General features: G+C 34.4%; 1 protein-coding gene across 1 annotated transcript in view; it reads left to right on the forward strand.

Annotated features, from left to right (window-relative positions):
* The first annotated feature begins 427 nt into the window (after positions 1–427).
* Positions 428–24,172, forward strand: part of LOC138707816 (leukocyte elastase inhibitor-like) — a 57,147-nt gene continuing 33,402 nt past the window's right edge. Inside the window, exon 1 of the mRNA XM_069837759.1 lies at positions 428–705. The gene's annotated coding sequence lies outside the window, so the exon portion shown is untranslated. The remainder of the gene's footprint in view (positions 706–24,172) is intronic.

Genomic DNA, 24,172 nt, shown 5'->3' on the forward strand with positions numbered 1-24,172 from the left:
TTTCCACTAACATGATATTACAGTTTTCTATTATATACAACAGGAGCTATTCGCTCTGAATATCTGCAAGGCTATTTCACTTCCACCCTGTATGTATAAATTATAAAAATGGCCAAATACTGAGCGAGTTTTGGAATCACACACTTCAATTTCTCTAAGAAAGTAAGTATATCCCACATCAATGCAAGTCTGATCCGTTGCTGTGTAAGTGGCGTCAGAATAGAGTGACTTACTAACTCATTGCCGTTACTAAGCAAGTGATGTCAGATCTTGAAATTTTCGCAATGATTTATTTATTTGACCTTTGAGCATAAATGCTTCAAATGTAGCAATTTTATTGCTACCGGCCTGTACAACCCGCACGAAGCGCAGAGCTCCTGCTGCGTTGGCACCTTCCTCTGGAAGTGGCATGGCGGGGAGGGGTATCCCTGTCCAGTGCGCTGGCAGCGCTATTCGCAGCGAACGTTCATTGCAAGACGCGATTATAAACCTGTTTACATTGCATTATATAGCGAGGCAGATCTCATTATTTTCCGCAGTTCCTGGTCACTTGTCGAAAGCGCAAGTGGTCGCCCGCGGAAGTGTGGAAGGCCGCGCCGGTAGAGGAAGCTTTCTGTGTGTATTCAGTCATCGATATTCCAGTGACATCTCGAAGTACCTCTAGAGGAAAGTACATCTGTTTGAAATAGCAAACTCAATTCCAAGGTAAGTCATTACCTTGTTTAGCATTTCCTTCTTTGTTTAATGATGTTTGTGGAGGCTATTCAAAGTTCGTGAAATTACAGAAGTGTTGTGTCAGCGAATGGCTGAGAACTTGGAAGGTCGCGATGCTGCAATTTGTTTCGGGTCTGCGGCGACAACGAAACGTCATTCGTGAAAACCGGCTTCGATCATTTAGGTTCCGAACAATCGACTATGACAATGATTCCCAACATTTTGGATCTCCTTAAAATGTTTTGCGTAATTTAGTCCACAAAGATGTTCTCATTAAATATTTGCATAATGTAGTGAATTAAGAATTCTTAATAAATAGGTAGCGATATTAAATTTTAGTATTAGATTTTGAATAGGCCTATAGAAATATATATTGAGAAATATTAGAGAATATGATAAAGTTAAGTTTAATTAAAATACATTTGAAAACATAACTTGTTTCCGCGAACCCCTTTTCCAATCACCGCTGAACTGTGATCTTCAGAAACAATTTCTAGTGAACTGTGCAACATGCTGTTGTATACAGCCTTAAAACTAATATTTCTATATGACTAAAGACACTAGGTAAAATTCTTATTATTTTAAAATCAAAACTATATCAAACTCCCTCCGCTTAAAACCTACACACTTACAAATTAATATAAAAAGTAGACAATTTCGAAAAAAAAACTTTCTGACTCTTAGGTGAGGCGTTTAGTTGCAAATCAGATACATCACTAAAACATAATTTTTCAGTATGAAGGAAAAACATTTGCAAGGAACCAAGGATTTGCAGCCAATACTATTCTTTCATCATATAAATCCATGTGATGTATCTGACTTTGGAGCATAACAGTGCTATAGCAGTTGTAGAATCATATCAAGATATGAAATATAAAATTAACTCATTTTCGAACAAAAAAGTGATGTATATGATTTTGTAACTACACCCTTCAGGTAAAGTAATAAAATTGTTTTACTCAGTCTCAATTATACAGGGTGAACCGTAAGTAATGTTATTAATTTCAAGGGGTTATTCTGTGAGATATTTCAAACAAAAACGTTTAATAAAATTTTGCTCGTTTTTGCCTCCTTTCTGAGATCAAAATTGTTTAATATTAAACAATTCATAGCGTGTTTTGGGAAAGCCATTGATTTAATTCCCAATATGCTCAGTCAATTTAAGAGAGCAGTGCATTATGAAAATAAATGATTGAAAGAAATTTAGTTTTGTCCTATAAATATGCAGAAATTTGATCCGAACAAAAGTAACATTTTAAAATTTATTTTCAGAATGAAAAGTTACATTTTTTCGGATCAAAAATTTGCACATTTAAAGGACAAAACTAAATTTCTTCCAATCACAATACACTGTTCTCTTAAATTGATTAAGAATATTGAGGATAAAACAAATTCATTTCCCAAAACATGCTATGAAATGTTTCATATAAAACAATTTATTATCTCTAAAAGGAAGAAAAAACGAGCAAAATTGTATTAAACCTTTTTGTTTGAAATATTTCACATAATAATCCCCTGAAATTAATGACATTACTTACGGTTCATTCTGTGTACTGCAGTTCTGTATAGAGTCGCTGGGGTACGAAGAGACTGAAGCAGTGCTTCAATTACGGTGACTGAAGACTGGAAAAAGCCTAATCCATATCATTATAATCATTCACACAGAAGGAGCACTCTTATTTCCAATTACACGGTCAATTCTTGAGACATTTCGCGGCTGATTATGAACCGAAAGTAATAGTAGGGCTATTACGCGTATTTGTAGTTTGTTATTTACGACGCTTCATCAAATGCTATGGTTATCTAGCGTCTAAGTGACATGACGGCGATAATGCTAGCGAGATGAATCCAGAGTCCAGCGCCGAAAGTTACCCAGCATTTGCTCATAATGAGCTGAGGGAAAACCCCGGAAATAACTCAACCAGGCAGCTTGTCCACCCGTGTCCCCTAATTTCACGGTCAGATGTACTAACCGTTACTCCACAGCGGTAGACTTGCGTGTATATAAGAAGTTATCCATTTGTGTAATATTGCAAAAAAATTAACTTTTCTGGAACAAAGATACTTTGTGATTTGCAATAGTTCATTTTCAAAAAATTCAGAAAAAAAAAATAAAATTGTATGAGTACGAGCCTTTCTGCGTTTCCAGACGTAAAATTATAAGTTATCCATTACTTTTTTTTATAATAACATAGAATGAATTTGAGCAATATGCCAATTCGTTTACAACTTTATTGCATATATTTAATTATCATACACAAGGGAGGAAATTAAACGCAGAATAAATATGCGAAATGCCTGTCATTATTCGGTAGAGAAACTTTTGTCATACAGTTTGCTCTCAAAAAACCTGAAAGTTGGAATTTATAAAACACATATTACTGGTTGTTCTGTATGGTTGTGAAACTTGGACTCTTACTTTGAGAGAGGAACAGAGGTTAAGGGTGTTTGAGAATAAGGTGCTTAGGAAAATATTTGGGAATAAGAGGGATCAAATTACAGGAGAATGGACAAAGTTACATAACACAGAACTGCACGCATTGTATTCTTTACCTGTCATAATTAGGAACATTAAATCCAGACGCTGGAGATGGGTAGGGCATGTAGCACGTATAGGAGAATCCAGAAATGCATATAGAATGTTAGTTGGGATGCCGGAAGGAAAAAGACCTTTAAAGCCTTGGTTTTTCTGAACCGACGCATGCGACGTGCGAGGTGCGAGGCTCGCCTCGCACAAATCCGGACTACATGAGAGATAGTGAGTGGTTTCTGTAGTTGCGCAGACCTCGCATCTCGCAGTTATAGAAACCACTCACTATCTCTCGTGTAGTCCGGATTTGTGCGAGGTGGGTCTCGCAACTCGCATGCGTCGGTTCACAAAAACCGAGGCTTAAGGAGGCCGAGACGTAGATGCGAGGATAATATTAATATGGATTTGAGGGAGGTGAGATATGACGGTAGGGACTGGATTAATCTTACTCAGGATAGGGACTGATGGCAGGCTTACGTGAGGGCGTGAGACCCCGACTTATAAATTGGCACCACTATTGCATCTTTCCAATCTCGCTGGAGGGCGGCAATGAACTTCCCGGTTCTCTAAAAGCCATTGGTAAGTAACACAAACAATTCATATTCACATAATATATATTCATATTTATTATCATCAGACGGCTTTTAATGTAGTGGTTTCCCTCGCATTTCTATATACGGCATCACCACAAATTACATTCATTTCAATAATTTATCCTAATTTATTTCTTCTATCACCTTTATCTCTTATCTTCCAGTCTATAAAGTTAATCTCTACTCCAATCTATTTCCTGCCTCCATTCTTTGTGAAATATCTTAAAATCTTCACCTCATTTACCTTCCCTCTATCCCATTCTTGACTTATGAAATACTTATCTACATTACTCTTATTTAGAAACACTCTCCGCTACAATCTGCTATTCCTCGTCCTTCAATAGTATCTCTAATTTTCCGCTTACCTTCCAATCTCTCTGTCCCTATCTAATATACGCAAATACGCAAACAATTCGGATATTAAAATTGAACAATGAACAATTGGTGATAACATTCCAAGTCAAGGTTATGACACTTTTCTGTACTCTCCAGCTCTAGCGCGCAAAGGAAATTGGTGGAATTTTATTAATTCTAATTGTAAGAGAAACATGGAGAACGTTGAATTGTACAACAATTTAACTAACCTGAAACATCTTCTGCAAAAACTATTGCATAATTATAACTGAATTAAATTTACCTTGGCGATTGAAAAAGGGTAGAAAAAGTTCATCTCACATCAAATTAAACGCCGATAAAACAATACTTTAGCATACAAGTCATATTATTCTGCACTGTAAATATCTACTGTACAATATACAATTCAAAACAATTGTTTCAAGAAGTTGGTAGAAGTTGCCTGTTTTCTTCAATTGCTTTTACTCTATGCTATGTCGTTATAAAGGACTATGTGATGAGAGGAATGTAGCAGGTACAATTGAAGTTAATTGAGGTATTTCGGTAAACAATATCACTGGGCAATCCCGTTTTTTTATATGCTTGTCAATCACTGAAATAAGTAATAAGTATCTTTTGAACCACTTAGGTATTCTACGTACTGTACGTACTATAGAACAGCGGTTCCCAGTTAGCTGAGAGTTGTGAACACGGTCCTTTTTTTTTTTTTTTTTTCAAAGATCAACTACAGACCCAATAAATTTTGAATGTGTTAAGTAGCAGTAAGTAGGTTGAGGTAAGTAGCGATATTTAAAAAGTATATATTAATTTATATGAATCTATTTATAAGGAAGCGCGCGTACCCGTCGCGATTAAGATGTAAATCCTCAAGCCGAAAGGTCACGGGTTCGATTCCCGATGAGATCATGGATTTTTCATTGATCAAATCCTTCCGGCCCTGGGGTCTACTCAGCCCCTCACAGAAATGAGCACCAGTGGCATTTCCTTGGGGGCACGTAGGATTGACATCCCTATTATTGTCGTTCAATGTTCGAACATGAGAGGGAATATCAAGATACTACGAACTTCGCCCTACTCCTTAGGCATCCAGCAGTACGTGGAAATGAAGCATATAAACTAAAACAACTGAGTCTCTTGAAAACCGGTCAGAGGCCTTACGTTCGGTTCAAGTTCGCCGAGTCTCTACAGAACCGAAGCTCCCTTTGCGTTTGTTCAAACTTTACCCATCCTTATATACGTTCGGTGCCTTTCTCCTTAGTTACTCCTCTCCCTGCGCCTTTATGCTTTAACTGCATAAGGATGCCAGGGACATATCTTGCGAAGTTACGCACAGTAATGAGTATAGGTAACTTTTGTTGTTATTATATGACTGAACATTCACAAAAAGTATACGTATAAACAAATCAAACAAAATATATTAAAGAAAAAAACGCATATGTTCGTAGTACCGACTAGTATTGTACAATGTTCAAACAAGAGGGAGGAAACCAAGACATTATGAACTTCGTCTTATTTCACATGAAAACTAATCGTAAGATATGTGCTCAAATCCTTAAGGGGTTAGGTACAGCTTACAGAAGTAATTATTTTTGGAAATATACAACATATTTTTCCTCCATTACTGTATCTTGTACAATAATGAAAATTGGTATGTGTAGAACACTGTCCTGCTACATGAAAAAAATATTTTTACGATTTAAAAAGAATCATTTATATATATATATATATATATATATATATATATATATATATTTGTTTTTCAAAATTAATAATGATGGTAGTTCACTGTGCAGTGATGAAGCTTTTCCCTCATAGCTCATAAAATTGTTAACTTTTTCATGTTCTCTCTTTTTTATTTTATTGTTGAAACTCATGTTTATAATATCATGTTCTTTCAAATACATCCCTTAATAAATACTATTTTTTTATTTTGTATTATAAGAAAATAGTGATATTTGATCATTTTTTAAATGAATTTATTTTTATCAGACAATTTATCAAAGGTAGAGAAGTGATCTTGCATCATATTGTAGATATGACATGCATAAATATACACAATAAATTGCATCACAGAATGTTGGATAGTTTTTGAGTTATGTGAGAAATGCTTCATCACTGCATAGTGAACTAAATTTCGAAAAAAAAAAAAAAAAAAAAAAAAGTAAATAATTTTTAAAATGTAATAATATTTTTTTTCATATAGCAGAAGGACAGTGTTTTACACATACTAATTTTCATTATCGTACAAGGTACAATAATGGAGGAATGTTTAATATTTCCAAAATTTTACTGCTGCAAGCTGTACCTAATACCTTGAACGGTTTAAAATAGTGTCCTGCAATGTTAGACCATGAGAGCGGCAGTCAAGATTTTACAAACTTCGTCTTATTTCATATGAGAAACTAATCGAAAGATGTGTGCTAACATCCTTAAGCGGTTAAAACATGAAGTGTGAGAGTGGAGGACAGCGAATGTTTTATAACAAGGTGGAACAAAACGACACTTAAATATTCACCACTAGAGTTCGGATGAATTCAATACAGTTTAAAAAGTTTCTACTACTGTGCTCTTTATCGACATAATTCGAACCAGCTGAAGTTCGCACTTTCACCGACATTTGGCCGACGTAATGAATTCTTTCTTACTGATGAGCTTATTACAATTATTTTTATTGTAAAAATAAGTGTACTTTAAAAAGTGGCTATTTTATTGTAAATGATACCACGGACCCCTTAAATTTGTTTCGTACACCCCCCAAGAGTCCGCGGACCATCAAATGGTAAAGACTGCTGTAGAAATCTGTTAACAATAGGCAGTAGGGAACATGAATATTTCCTCTATTATCTATGCGGTTCTAGGAGATTTCCGGACAAGGAAATATTGTGGCTTCTTTAATAGCCAACAGAATTCAACTTGGAATTATTCAATAATTATAATTATTCAGCGTCGAATTAATCAGTATGACTAGAACAATCCGAATGAAAAGATGTTCAGTACAAACGACAAAGAAACGTCATGAAATTGCGAAACGACCTTGCATGTTTGCATTTCCGGAATTTACTTAAACCACATGCACTCATTTATATTCTTATGTACACTAGAAGACGTTAAAATTCTAAGTAAATTTTATGACTCCTATAAACACTGTCTTCCAAGCCAGTATGCTTCTCTCGTACATACAGTACTTGCGCATCGTTCGCATTGAAACGAAAGTAAATAAAGAAAACAAAAGAATTGCCTTATTTATAGTAAAAGTAACTTGAATTCGATTGATTTGTTCTTATCCTAACGCGTTATTTTAACTCATTTCCTTTAGTGAATATTTATAATTTAAAGTGCGTCTTTCTGATATAAAAATTTCTCGTTTATATTAACATATGGTGCACGTCATCATGTGTTAATATTATGTATACAGGGTGAACCGTATGTAACGTCATTGATTTCAGGGGTTACTTTTGACATATTTCAAACAAAAGATTTAATAGATTTTTTTTTATTTTTGCTTCCTTTTCGAAATAAAAATTAATTTGTGTGAAACATTTCATAACTTGTTTTGGGAAAGCCATTGATTTAATTCCCAATATGCTCAGTCAATTTAAGAAAGCAATGTATTATGATAATACATTATTGAAAGAATTTCAGTTTTGTTCTTTAAAAGTGCATAAATTTGATCCGAACAAATGTAACTTTTCTTTCTGAAAAGGAATTTCGAAATTTTATATTTCTTCGGATTAAATTTCTGCACATTTAATGGACAAACTAAAATTGATTGAATCATTTATTGTCATAATGCACTACTCTCCGAAATTGACCGAGCATATTGGAAATTAAACCAATGTCTTTTTTCCAAAACACGCTATGAAATATTTTATGTAAAACGATTTTTGTCTCTAAAAGGAAGAAAAACTGAGCAAAATTGTATGAAACCTTTTTGTTTGAAATATATCAAATAATAACCCTTGTAATTAATGACATTACTTACGGTACAGCCTGTATAGTCTTTCGAGGATCCCCTTCATCAAAGAAGTGCTTATATTATTAATGACCATGGTTGACAACACGCTTCCATTTTTATGAAGAATGAACACTAATTATTCATTATTAATTTGTAAAAGGAATAACGACAAAATATTTTTCGAATATCCAAATTATCCAACTTATACTCCACACCTGTGTAATCTTATTATTGCTATTTCAGTTCGAAATAGAACAATTTGTTTTTATGCAGTTTATTTTGTTTTACAATACCGGCATAATGGGCTAGAAAGAGTGGATGAAGAAAGAATAATGCTGAAATTGATCACGAAGGGAAAAAGTATTTCGTTGAATGCACTAGAACTAATGATGAACGGGAGAAAAGTTCGGGGCGGAAGAATGTATCAGATGATAGACAACATTGAGATATATGTATCGTATGCGAGACTAACAGGAAGGCGGAAAATAGGAAATACGAGAGAATGCTGGGTTTGCCCTTGGGCAGAACACTATGAATGAATGAAAACCGGTATTCATAAATAAACGAACATAATATTTTAGAAAAATTTAATGTAATGACTATCGTACAGTCCATCATTATTAAGACGCTTTTCATTCTCTTCTAACGAGTAACTCGTTCTTTTCCAGAAGGCATGTTAATTCTATTCCTCCACACTCTCCCTCCCTCCCTCCCTCTCTCTCTCTCTCTCTCTCTCTCTCTCTCTCTCTCTCTCTCGTTTACAGTGCGGCGTGCCTTTGCGTGTCTGTCTTCCATCCCCACCACCTGTGCGGTAAGAGAAGGGGAGGTAAAACCTATGACTAACGATAGGAAATCGCATACCAGGAACATGGGTAAAGAACAATATGTAATCCATCCATGACAGGAAAATTAGAAGTTTGTATGTCCATCATAAATGATAGGTGTTGCTATCAGTGAAGCCTGAAGCCACTTTGTCTGAGTAGTGCAAGAACATTCAAGTCAGAAACGAAAAGTAACGATAATGTATCGTTTTATATCATGAATATTTTATATAAATAATAATAATAATAATAGACGTAGTAATAAATTAATATAATAAATTCACGGAATTTTGAAATTTTCTAAACTGTTCTATAGGCCTACTTGAATTCTATTTTCCTGTAATTTTCAGCAAAGAGTTCAATGACTTTCTACCTAAAACTGGGGATCTTGCTACCAAAAGTGAACTAAATCCATCACACCTTTCTTAGACAAATCCCAGATACAATCAAAGAGAACGCAAGGAAAACAGAAGAAAGAATTTTTAATATCACATCAACAAACCTATTTGTTTTTTGCATAAACATTTTAGCACCTTTTATTTACATATTTATATTCAAATCTAGATTTAGTATTTCCATATGTATTTAATTTCTGTTTATCTTCATATGATGAAGAAAATGTATTTATAATGGAATATTTGATCCGAACAAATGTAACTTTTCGTTCTGAAAAAAAATTTGCAATGTTACATTTGTTCATATCAAATTTCTGCACATTTAAAGGACAAAATTAAAATTCTTTCAATCATTTATTATCATAATACGCTGCTCTCTTAAATTGACGGAACATATTGGGAATTAAATCAATGGCTTCCCCAAAACACGCTATGAAATGTCTCATATTAAACAATTTTTATTTTGAAAAAGGCGCGAAAAATATCAAAATTGTATTACACTTTTCTGTTCGAAATATCTCAAAGAATAACCACTTAAAATTTATGACATTACTTATGTTCCACTCTATATCCTACATCAAAGTCGTCCACACATGTGGAGTAACGGTTAGCGCGTCTGGCCTCGAAACCAGGTGGCCCGGGTTCGATTCCCGTTAGGAGAAGTTATCTGGTTGAGGGTTTTTCCGGTGTTTTCCCTCAACCCAATATGAGCAAACGCTGGGTAACTTTCGGTTGTGGATCCCGGACTCATTTCATCGGCATTATCACGTTCATCTCATTCAGACGCTAAATAACCTAAGATATTGATAAAGCTTCGTAAAATAACCTGTTAAAATAAAAGTACATCAAAATCCGCCGCTTTGGAATAACGGTTAGTATACCTGGCCGTGAAACGAGCGGGCCCGGGTTCAAACCCTGGTTGCGATTTATCCCGGGGTTTTCCCTCAACCCAATAAGAGCAAATGTTGGGTAACTTTCGGCGTTGAACTCTGGACTCATTTCCCTGGCATTATCACCTTCATCTCATTCAGACGCTATGTAACCATAGCAGTTGAAAAAGCATCGTAAAATAATAAATTAAAAAATTATACATCAAATTTGCCAAATTTTAAGAGCTTCAGGGTACAATAAAAAGAATAGGCCTACTATTTAGAAAGTACGTTCAGGGACAATCTTGAAATGTTACAAAACAATGGAAATTTGAACTCTGCTTTATGTCTGCGAAGTAAGTATTAACATCAAGGCAAATCCCTCGTATTGCTGGCATCGAAAAGTTATTAAGTTGGCGGTATGTTACGACTCCCTTCTCACCAGAAAATCGGCACTCAATAGCAGTAGGGATGTCAGTCCCACACACTGACCGCTTTTGTTCCCAAGGAAACACCCTGGCATTAATTTCTGTTAGAGTGTGTGAGCCTTAGGGCCATCGCGCTGCTGGAAGAATGGGATCAATGGGAAGAATATCTGATACCATCGAGAATCGAACCCACGACCTTCCGACTTTGAAATTTGAAGTGACATCTGAATAACTTTATAATTTATAATTAACTAGGCTATCAATAAATTGGAAAGCTGTTGTTTTTCTGTTTATATAATTCTTGGGATCTCTTTGGTGAATATTTCTCTCCTTTCGAAAACTTGTTTTCCTTTTTGAAATGTTTATATTCCATTCAAATACAAGTTAGGGGTCTTAAAGAATTAAATGTAAGCGATATTTACTTACTTTATAATACGTATAAGAGACATTAAACTCGTACAATATAATAGTTATAGCATACGGGTAAATTTTAGTACTTCAAATAGAAAAATTTAGCCATCAGAATCGTTCTTTTTTTCTTTCTTAAGTGTACATAACTGCTTACTTGACGATGAACGAATCTGCTTCAGCAATGGCATACAATATTTGTAGTGCTCCGTTAGTAGAAAGTCATCGAATGTTAAGGATAACATGTTATCACAGTTTAGTATATACAGTCACGAAGCTTCAGTTGTTGAGAGTACTAGGAACAATAGACTGTGCCGGTACTATTTCGCATTGTCTGTGATGAAGCAATAGTAGCGATCCTAGTGGTTAGCAACTATTTATGGATGCATATTCCCTACGTATTGAGCTTCGTGACTGTATATACTAGACTGTGATGATATGTTATCATGATATGTTATCCTGTCTGACACACCATTCCAACGTTGATTTCATAGGTAATGCAACAAAGAAGGCTAGAGCTGGTATAGTAGTATTCATTGTCACATTTCAGAATTCAACTCCATTGAAAATACGGGAGCGCGTCATAGTTTTATCTACCTAATGGAAAACACATGTGACACCCACATGACTCAGACGCTATGAATTGAGGTGAATCAGTTCGACGTAATGTTGCGTGCAACAATTACCTGGAAAGTGGAAATGCAAATGCCTGCAAAGTCGGTAGCCTACGTTCTGTTTGTAATACTATTATAACGGCTTTCTGCTACGATATGTAGCAACTGTATTCGTCGGTAGTCACTGTACACAGAAAATCAGAAATACACTTACGGGATTATTTTTCTTAGAATTGTAAAAAGATAACCGAATTCTTCATACAGTACAGTAAATAACTACTATAAAAAATTATATATGCAGTGTTTTAGTTGGGCCTGAACGCCGCTCTGGAAATGAATATTCATGCATGTCAGAAATATAAGAATGCTAACTTCACACCAGTATGAGTCAATTTGGCGATTAATAAATTTGTAAGTTGAGTTCCTGTAAACATTTTTTTTTCAACTAAATCACTATACAGAATGTTTCAGAAATAAATACCGACTTCTTTTTAGGAATGAGAGGTTGTGTCTGGTTATTCACTTTAAGGATAGGAACCTGGTGTCCCTGATGAGTCGCTTTTATTCTAGCTGATGTCGGGGAACAATACGTATAGAGTAGGCTACATTTTTACATCCCGCAATGGTATGGGGTTCGAAACACAAGAGGTCTACTTTGATTAAAAAGAGAAGACACGAGAAGTGAGGATTAGTTTTGTTCAGTTTACATTTACATTTACTTGAACGTAACTCATAGAAGGTGTGCAAAATTCCGCTGTCGCCCTGACGACACAATTCCATTCGTCGGACCAAGGACCATTGGACATCATGTGTGTTATCGCGAATTTCTCCTGCAGCAATGACAATTAGTGACACTAGGTATTCCTCAGTGTCTACCGGATTATTATATACCAAAGTCTTCATATGTGCCCACAAATAAAAATCAAGAGGCGTGAGATCAGGTGACCGTGCTGGCCAATGAACCGGCCCACCACCGGTCGAGATGATAAACACAACATTAACTGGAGAGCAGTCAGTAGATACACTACATAACACTACGTATTTGAAAGGTGGCGTAGCAGTGTAAACAAATGAAAGGTGGTCTTTTCTATGACGACTACCTAACTTCCAGGCGGATAGACATCATGTTGACATTGGATAGTGAGAGAATGGGTGATCGCGGACGCCATGTTCCTATGCAAAACATAATCACCTAGGCACAACCTATCATTCCTAAAAATTCGGTATTTATTTTTTAAACACTCTGTATATATGTAAACATAGAAACCAAGAAGCGTGGACAATTCTTGCATTTTCGTGAGTAAACAGACAACGGCGCGTGCATCACTGGCGGATTGATTCAGAGACATATAAAGCATTTCATTACAATATTATTTACGTTTGAACCGTTAAACCCACCACTGAATACGGAAGTATGGCAGGTACACATATTCTGTCTCTTTTTACATCAACGTCCGACCGTAACAAAACTGCGCGAGAATTACGTTACTCCTTTGTATGTTGCTACATTTATAGTATTTACAGCGCATTCATTAAATAAATTTCTAGATGCGGTGTAGTCATTTATTCATTCTAGTTGATAATTTAACGACGCTATATCAACTGCGAGTTATCTAGGGTCGTCAAAATTGGTGACAGCGAGATGGTATTTGACAAGATGAGTCCTAGAATTCGCCAAGAGGTTAACTGACAATTGACATACAGTTGGGAAAATCTCGGAAAAACTCCAAACAGCCAAAGCGGGATTCGAACCCACACCCTGTCACAGTCTTGGATTACAAGTACAACTCGCTATACTCTGAGTTACCGTGGTGCGCATACTTAAATGGAGCATATACAGATTTGGACGTCGAAAAAAAAGTTTTCTCTATTTTTGTTCTGTGGACTTTTCTCAATAGTACAGTGAAAAAATGTTTTAAATATCTCTAATATCTTTCGAGTTATGACCTAAAATGTTAGACGGTGTTAATTGACTTTGCTATTTAAATGTGAACAGAACGTACCTTCTGTAAGTTTGTTGCTAATTTCTCGTAATTTAAATTTTCCGAATCCGTTTCCCGCTTAACTTATGCATTTATGGAATTTTGCATTCAAGTAGGCCTATATTCATACTGGAGGATATCCTGTCTTTGACACTTTTATTATTTCAAATTCATTTTTTTTTTTCATTAAGGATAGGTCACCAATTATGGCCGCCTTTTCATTTTTTTTAATATAATGGAAAATGAAAACTTTGTAAATTAAAAAAATTACTCATTATATTTGCACATTAATTTCAGTAGTATAGAAAAGTAAAATTAAATTTGTCAATTGGTGTAAAGTAGGAAATTAGGCAAGTTTTCGTAATCACTACAATTTCTGGTCGTGTAACGAGTGGCTCCAAATATGTCCCCTTCAATCTCATTTATTTTTAATTAAACAAATTAATTTTTAGTGCATTTATTTGAAGAATAATTATTTTAGTTGAAAAATAAAGCATAACAATCAAAGTTCACACAAATTTTGCATATAAATGTTTTTTTTTTTTTTTTTTTTCCTTCTTGGGAAGTTTCCCATTGCATATTTCATCAGTCCATTTGAAACAGTTCGTGCATCTAATCCACTTTTCTTCTGTTTTATCTTCAGAATTTCGCTTGTGGCAAATAGTGCATCAGCATCATCTTCGTCGTCGTCACTATCGCTCTCTAGAATGTCATCACTAGGGAGAGGATTTTTATGTAATTACATATTATATTCCTTTCAACCTAACCGTATATAAATAACAAATCTTTGCGAATCTTGTAATTACTATTAATATATTAAAATTTGATACTACATATTTTTACATATTTACCCCACATTACATTTTATGGCTTGGTATTACATAAATCTACATATTTAGGGGTTTTATTCATTTTTACTTCTCTTAAAAGGAAAAAAAAAAACTTCTGCTGGGGAAGTTTACAATTTGAAATACACAGATTTAAAAAGCCTTTTTGCCTACCCAAGAAAGGACATATTTTGGGACGAAACATAACGTCCTTAGTTTCAGGAAGTAACAGAGGCTCTCACCCCATACCACCCACTGTAAAAATGAGTGAACAAAAGGCAACCTTTCTCATACAACTGCCTTGTATTGTAAAAATCACTCAGAAAGTAGCGTTGCCTTCATGCGGTGGAATGGGGCGAGGAGACATGATTTGTCTCGAACTATAATTGTTCTGCACACGTCTTAACAAGCCATTCCCAAAGACGTTGTAGTTATATATCTTGACACAAAATTGGCGCTGGTATCGTGTACAAATTTGAAACCGCTCGCGCAGGTTCGCGCGACGCCATGTTTTGGGAGCACGAATGATTGTTTCTATAAAGCATTCGGAGTTTAGAAAATACCATTGAGTATATAGGCGTTTTCTTAGTGGATTTCCTCCTTCACTGTAATATAACTAAACTTATTTACGTATTTTCTAATGTATAATATAAAATAACAGAAGTAAATCTAAATATTGTAACTAAGCATTGTTTTAAATATAAACGCCTTATATTGCTCATAAATAGACTTATTAGTTTATATTTATTTTCTATGACAGAATACATGGAATATTTTTACTTACGTTATTTTATATACGTTAGAAAATACGTAAATAATTAATTAAATTATATTACAAAGAGAGGGATGTCCGTTAAAAATGTCTATATACCCAATGGTATTTTCCAAACATCTAACGCACTGTAATAATAATTCTCAATGTTTTGAGAATCAGAGGCGATATGACTCTTCTACTGCAGACATTGATTGCAATTCCCTCGTTCTTACATCATTCTCAATGACACAATATTGTTAAAAATGTGATTGTATTCATTTCTGGCTTAGTTGTTAGATCATTAAGAAAAATATGGTGTAATAAATCTAAAGACTCAATTTATGGTACGCAGCCTACTAGCAGTAAACAAAATCTCTTTTATTTTTTTAACGAAAGAATAATGGGAGTCTTGTCATACCATCATCTGAGATTATAGAAATATGTCGCTTAAGTGAAAGAGCGATTATACAGATGTTGACAGTTCAATGGCATATTACCACCCACTCTTACATCGTATGGAAACAATGTGCTCTAGAAGTAGAACACTTGTACAATCTTTCTATACTTATAGGAACATATTTTAGAAAATGGATCCCAGATTCCTCCCGAGAATCATATTTTAAACTTGTTAAACTGACCATAAAAGTACATAAAGATATACTGACGTAGCTCAGTGGGCTAAGGACTGTCGGTCCGGAGTCGCGCTAGGTCGCGGGTTCGATTCCCGCTGATTTCCTGGTTGGGTTTTTCTTATATCCCCAACCGTAAGGTGAATGTCAGGTAACCTATGACAGATCCTTGGCCTCGTCTCGCCAAATATCATCTCGCTGTCATTAATACCATCGATGCTAAATAATCTAGTAGTTGATACAGCGTCATTAAATAACCAAATAAAAGAAAGTACTACATAAAGATCTGATGTTAGCACACAGCTTAAGGTTACCAGTACAACACGACTTTACATAAAAATGTTGTAAGACAATATTTAACGGAGTCAATAATAATAATAATAATAATAATAATAATAATAATAATAATAATAATAATAATAATAATAATAATAATGAATCAATAGGCAAGATGTTCTGTACACTAGGCCTGAGTTCTATTATATGACTAATTGACTAATTCATGCAAGTGACGTTTATTTCATACTACAGCTGTGATAATAAGCTATTGCACGGTAGGCCTACTTATATTTCTAACTAAAACATTTGGTACATGTTTCTATTTTACAGGTGTAGGCCTATATTATGTGATATGGAAGCGAATAAATAATAATTGTTCATTTCTCGTCCACATCAAAGCAAACGTGTTTACAATATAGGCCTAATGTAACGTCTTACACAGGCAGTGTTTTGTTAATAATAGTTAATACTAATAATTTTCTTTTCATCTGAACTATTACTACAATATGCATTTGTATTTCTGTTCGCTCTATATGTTGTCAAATAACTATGCAACATCTTTAGTTACGGTATAAAATTGTTACAGTTTTCTTTCGTTTCATGTCAAACTAACGGTAACTAAGCTTGATTATTTCTTTAACGTGGTCGCTTTAAATGTTAATAAGTTTTTTTTTTCATTTATCCATTCAGATTAATATATATGTTTGATGTCTCTTATAAATCAAACATTCAGCATTGTACAGTGCAGCCGTCTGCTAGCCGGTGCTTCTCCCAAAGCATGGCGGCGGACGCAAGCTTCAATTTGTCCCTACTCTGAACTTCTGTGCAGCCTCGGCTGTAGGGGCTCGGCCATTCCCATGCAATTTGCAACCTTACCCACCCTTGGAAAACCCGTGTCAAGTCTGACATGATCCGCAATAAAGTAGCCGACTTTTGAATAGAAGCTGGAGTAAAGGAACAAACTGGAAAGATGTTGAAAGATTAAAATAAATAGCTTTTTAGGTTATTACTTGACCTCTTTACTTTAAATTTAATAGACCTATAAGGAAATGGGATTTTCAGAGCAATTAGAAAATATGGTTCTCGGATGGAATAACCCTACCCTTCTGAATGAGACAGGAATGTCACTTTTCAAACAACAGTTTGTAAATGCCTATAGTTTGAGATATTAGTAAGTACCGGTATTTTGTTTCTTACAGGGAGCAGCTAAAATGCATGTGTCCCACATCTCTTCTTATTTTCTCCTAATCCAGTAAAGCGGAACAGTGCTTCCAGTACTGTAGTGTTATTCATTTTACTCAGTTCTCTAGTTTTAGTACTTACAGTATAAAGTGCAAGTGAGTTTATCTACTGCTTTTAACTAACTAAAATGGCCCCTGTATCTTCAACTCTAACGACAAAAATAAAATCATGGATTGCGATGGACGAAGCTATCACTACAGATGGAAAAATAGTAATGTGTCAAGTGTGCGGTAAAAAAGTCGGGTGCTTTATGAAATCACAACTCGAAAGTCTTACCTATCCTATACCTTCCAGATATTGATATTAAATATTTTCGCGATTTTACATATTTCGGTACATATTCAGCTTATTTTTCTTACATAAATATGTACATATTTCACACCTTGATATTACATAAAGATCCGGTCCCTACTCAACACTCTCTTCTTCTGTTGAGACGTAGACATCATAATCCTCCTCTTCATCGGTGCTGATTGAATGAAAGGGTTTTTGTTTCTGTTTAGAGCTTCCTGCATTAATGTGTTTTGTAATAGGTGACACGCCAGGGCTCTCCTTCAGGAAATCGGCATCCGTAAATATGTTTTAGTTCAGTTGGAATATGCAAGAAAACCATTTATAGTGGTTGTCATTATTGCAGCTCTCTCATAAATCCGGCCTATCAGGGACCCGATTTGTTAATGGGTAACAACGCCGTTTTGATGCGCATCTAGCCACTTACCAACTTCATCATTGCTTACGGCGTTAATAGCAATCATCATTTTATTTTTATGCCCTGACTTTCTTTTCGACATCCGAAATAAAGGAAACCATAATGTAATATATATATATATATATATATATATATATATATATATATATATATATATATATATATATATATAAAGTAATCTGATCTAAATTTCGCCCCGGGGCCATATTTGGTTTCATGAAAGGGGCGGTATTTGGCTACTTCTCTATTTTTAATATGGCGGTGCACTGTGTTCACGATGGTTTATATACATTGAAGCTTAGATATGTTAAAGTGCTATAATAAACCGTTACACAGAACAATTAGTTACTTTAAACAATGACTTTTTATAAATACAGTGCTATTATTAGTATGATGCATATGAAAACTCACCTCTATCCAGAAAATGTAATGCTTTATCAAGAGCGTAAACAGGTTATTTAGAGCACTAAAACGCAATAACAATAGTCATTGCATCCACCTGTAGTAGTCCCAACGCTTACCGTAAGATTGCACCACATATTTGCCCATATATAAAGAGGGGCTGTATTTGAAGCCGGGGCCATATTTAGAGGTTTACCCGTAATAATGAAATTTCAAAATTCATGGCAAAAAAATAAATCACAAAAAAAATCCTATTTATATAGTCAACTGAAATGAGAGAATTTGTTAACACACTCATTTTGAATGAAACAGAGAAGAAAGAATTAAAATATTCAAAATTGTACACGATATCAGAGAAACCAATTTTCCGTGCACAAATTGTACCCATCCCCAATATAAAAATGAAATTACACTCAACAATATTTTTTTATTCTAAAAATTTTTTTATTAAGGCGTCACTTATTTGATTTTTAAAACTGCTACAATTTTTATCCAAAATTTATGAATTTTTAACAACATAAACAGCCACCGGCGTAGCTCAGTCGGCTAAGACTCTTGCCTGCCGATCCGGAGTTTAGTTCGGGCGCGGGTTCGACTCCCGCTTGGGCCCATTACATGGTTGGTTTTTTTCGAAGTTTTCCCCAACCATAAGGAGAATGTCAGGTAATCTATGACGAATCCTCGGCCTCATCTCGCCAAATATTATCTTGCTATCACCAATTACATCGACGCTAGATAACCTAGTAGTTGATATAGCGTTGTTAAATAACCAACCAAAAAACAACATGAACATGCATACAATATATCAACTGTACAAAATTTGGAGCCATTAGGGTTAATAGTTTTGAAATTATATGTTTTAAATATATTTAAATTGACATTACGAAAAGGCTCCTTGCAACGAAATTTTCCAAATGTTTTGTTCATACTGGCTCATAAGCTTGAAAAAATTATAGACATATAAATTAATTACCTTTTTGAGCTCAGTCTAAACAGAGAGCCAAAATAAAATTTTAAGTTGATTTTCTTACTTTTTCACCATTATTTCACCATAGTGTAGCCTTAATCTGGAAATATTGTCTAATCGCTATACCAAATTCCAGCACAAAATTAATTCAGGATATGTAGAAATTAAATATTCAATTTTACTAAATTTATACCAGCGAAAAGTGTACATACCCCATTCAACAAGGGTGAAATTATGTTCATCCTATGGAGGTACAGATGAGAATGAGCTGTCATCTTAGCTCTTTCTTCAAGCAAACCCGTTCAACCTCAATTCTTCACTTCTTCGATAATGTCACGAAAACGTAAACGTCATCGAATTTTTGTATATATATAGATCTTCTCTACACACAGTTTTAAGAACTACCAGTAGCAACATAGAGATGATGGCACTGGATTGGAACCCCCAATAGTAGTAGAAAGAGAAGACGCCCGCGAAATATTTGGAGGCGCTTAGTTGAGAAAGAATGCATTGTAGATAGTTCAGGCCCTATGCTTCTCATAACGGGATAAAACACATTATTATTATTATTATTATTATTATTATTATTATTATTATTATTATTATTATAGGCCTATAGATCTTCTCTAGCAAATGACGCTCATTTTTCTTATACGTTTCACATCTAAGGCGTATAATTAAACAAATCTAAATTCTTAATCGGTTTCGGAAGTTGACTCAAACCCATTGGGTGTTACATTTTCTCTGAACTTATTACACCAACCAATTAATGTTTTCCCAGAGAGTGAATGACATTCAGATATTACCACAGATCACATATAGATTGTTCATTCCTATGTTAAAATCGGTTGCACTTTGAAGAGAACAACCGCCAGGATCGCCACCCGTCCGCCGTAAACGAACATGAGATGGCAGTACTGTCGCTGATGCAATTCAAATGGGAGTTATGACGTGACTTCTTATGTAACAGCTAGATGGCAGCATAGTAAACCTGACAACAAAGTCTGTGGATATACCAGAATAGCGCAATCACCGAGTTGGCCGCCATTGTTAGTCCTTTTCAACACGCTATGGATAGGAATATTTAAAGTAAAACTCATATATTTGTAATTTGAAGGGCAAAAACTTCTAAAGGATCTTCTTACATTTTAGAACATTATTGTCAGTAAGCATACTAATGTATAAAAACTTGATTTAATAATTATTACAGCATAAATATATATTTAAGTGTTCAATACACTCCTTCATAAACATCACAGTTATAGGTATTACAACAGCATGAACTTAATAAATTAAAAGTAACAAATGAAAACAACAATGTTGCAAATAAAAAAAAACAATAAATCCAAACATTTCCAACTGCATTCCTCGTGCAAACTCTCCGACTTCCACATATAAGGGGACACTATAGGTACTGAAATTTCTCGAAGTTCATTAGTTTTAAGAGTTCACAACAATGAAATTAATAACTACCATACTTACGAAGCTAGATTTACCAAATTTTGATCACTGGTATATCTGCTTAATAGTGACAAGTGTACAAAAGTGCATCCGCCTATGATAGGTGGTTTGTATTTTATTAATTATCTTATTAAAATATTGAACCGCTTTATATAAAAAGTCGCTTGCACTACAACTGACATTATTCTTAAGTGATTTTCACTTATATGGCTCCTTACACACATGGGATCAAAGCTTACTATAAGGTTTTGCTGTAAAATTAATAAGTAAATTACTAGAATTTTTTATTATAAAAATTTAAAAAAAGTCATAAAAATTCCTAGTAATTTACCCATTCGCTGTAGAGAAAATTCCAATAATAATGTTTGTTCCAATGTATATAAAGTATCTTATAAGTGAATATCAATGAAAAATAATGTAAATTGTGACGCAAGGGACTTTTTGCATTAAGCAATACGCTATGTAATTAAGTTATTAATAAAATGCAAACCACTTATCATAGAGGGATGAAATTTTGTACATGTGTTATTATCAACCAGATATACTAGTGATAAACATTTTGTGAGTTTAGCTTTAAAAATATGGAAGTTATAATTTCAATATAATGTCCCCAAGGAGACACTGATGTGAGATTTTGTCATTTTTGGTAAAAAAAAATCGTTTCTTTGTTTTTATCTTTAAAAATTCATTTATGATCTAAAGATGCCCTCTGCCAATTTTCATGACCATACGACCGGTCTATCAGCTGTTTAGGGTCACATTTTTAAAAGGCTGCGGGCTCTGATTGTTAATTTAAATTTTCCGTCCACGACCTCCACTCTGAATTCTGCGACCATTTTGAAAATTACGTTATATTTCATACATTGTTTATTATATTAGATTTCCGATTGAGCCAGTGTAACTTCTCGACTTCTCGAAATATTTCTTCATAGAATCCAACAGGTGTTAGACCTACTTCAAAGGCTGCTTTCCTTTAAAAGATATCCAGTTACAAAGGAGAGTACAACTCTTGTCTAAAGGAAAATTCCACTTGTTGCTAGTAGCCATAACAACGTGTTTTCCATGCTTTGTTTTTGTTTGTGATACAAGAAATATTTGCAAGTTTCTGACAGTTTTATTGTTAGTGTTATAATAGTATCTACAGTCCAAAATGATTTGTGAATAATATTGATCTATTATAGTTTTTTCGTAAGATTACATAATTTTTTTAGTCATCTTTACTTACTAGTGTAGGTTAGGTGTGCACACCGTGGTAGTGTTTATGAGGATAAGTTCTGTATATAATATGCTAGTTCTACATGTTTCAAAATGCCTAGAAAATAAAAAAAGACAGAGACCTGGTCCATTATTATTATCCCAATCTTTTAAGTCAATTTTCTCCACTTTAATTTTCTGTAAATTTTGCACTGCTAAAAATGCTATTCTTTCTACAGATTCTGTACTACATGCATGTTTTTTGTAGAGATTTTGAATATGTTCTTAATAAAACTTACTATCAGTATTATACCTAACACTCATTTTTGTTGTTGTTGTTGTTGTTGTTTAGTCAACTGTCCGAAGACAGGTTTGAACCTCATAAGTACCACCAATAAGGCATCACTCATGAGACAACTAGGTCAGGAGATAATGGGATAGGGTGGCAAGTTTCTTTCCCCCTCCAATGCATACTTCGCCGATTAGCTACATATTCCACTAATCAGACTTCAGATGCTTGTCCTTCCTCTGACACATATCGTTAAGTGAGATGTACTGCCTGATTATATATATATGCATATTAGCCAGAAGAGATATTTTTAATACTAATTTTTTTTAAGCTCGAGTTGAATTTTTTCTGTTTTTACACTTTTAGTGCATTAAATATTTTAAATTATTTTTTTAGTAAAATAAACAGGAAAATTGTATAGTAAGTTTCGTTTCTGAAGGTCTGACACGTATGTAGACAAAAATTCTGGCCAACATAGTAGCAATTTTTGAAAACCTAAATTTACACAATTTAAAATTACAAATTAAAAGTACAAAATTTCATAGATCTACCTAGAATAGTTTAGAAAATTGAAATTTCACATCAGTCTAACCTTAATAGGGTTTCTAGATTCTACGATCTTTGTATTTTCCAATCGAGCCAAACAATACAATCTTGTCTCAAGAATGAATTCAGAACTTCACAAATATATTATGTGATTCTTGCAAATAGCAAATAGGATTAAATTCAGAAATGCTTGATTTGAAAGGGAGAAGATGGTAAAAATTTGACACTGATCCTAATTAGTACGTGATTTTCATTTTTTTATGTAGAAATATCATTGCTGAAACAACTTAAATTCTAGATTAGTTTTATAAAAATATTTTGGGGCCCAAATTTCGAAAAAGTAAATATCAAAATACAGTCATTCATTAATCTCACAATGTATGCTCGCTTAGGTAGCGGATCGTTCCTTTTTATATTTATAGTCACTTCTTTCCTTTTTACTTATTTCTTTCACCTTGTCACAGAGAAAACAAATGTGCTCTTTTTTAAGTTCTCTGTGAACAGTTCTGAACACAGCAGCAATTTTTTCGCATTTAAATTACATTCTTTCCCTATACAACTGTATACTGCATAGCGCGCTGGACTAATAATGGCGGATTTGTCGGCATTTTCCGGCTCAAACGATTGCGGTACTCTGGAAATCCACGGACTCTGCCTGACAAAAGTTGTTACCGTTAAAAGCTATAACGCTGAGCAATCTGGATGTATATGGTCTAGGATATTACATTCCATCTTGTATCATTACTGTTATTCGGTTATATAACGACGCTGATCAACTGTCGATTATTTACTGTCGATGAAATTGGAGATTGCGATATTGTATTTGATGAGATGAGGCCAATGATCTCCAGACATTATCTGACATTCGTCTTTCGGTTGGGGAAAACCTCGGAAAAAACTAACCAGGTATTCAGCCCAAACGGGAATCAAACCCACTCCCGAGCGCAGATCAGTATCAGTAGGCAAACGGGCCTGTCGTCTTAGCTATGCCTTGCCGCGCGTCGTGGTCCTAATTATCACACATTTCCTACATTCGGAGCAAGATAATTTTGCCTCGGGATCCCCATTATGGAGTCCCAGCCTGTTTACTGTTCTCTGAAAATATAGTCTGTTTCAGGACCACGACCTGCTTACAGATATGTTAAAGTGCAAGTTAAAAAATTACGAATGCCGGTATTCAATATTTCCAGAGTTTTGCATCTCATAGGGA

Source organism: Periplaneta americana, chromosome 10, assembly GCF_040183065.1.
Source record: "Periplaneta americana isolate PAMFEO1 chromosome 10, P.americana_PAMFEO1_priV1, whole genome shotgun sequence".
NCBI classification, from domain to species: domain Eukaryota; kingdom Metazoa; phylum Arthropoda; class Insecta; order Blattodea; family Blattidae; genus Periplaneta; species Periplaneta americana.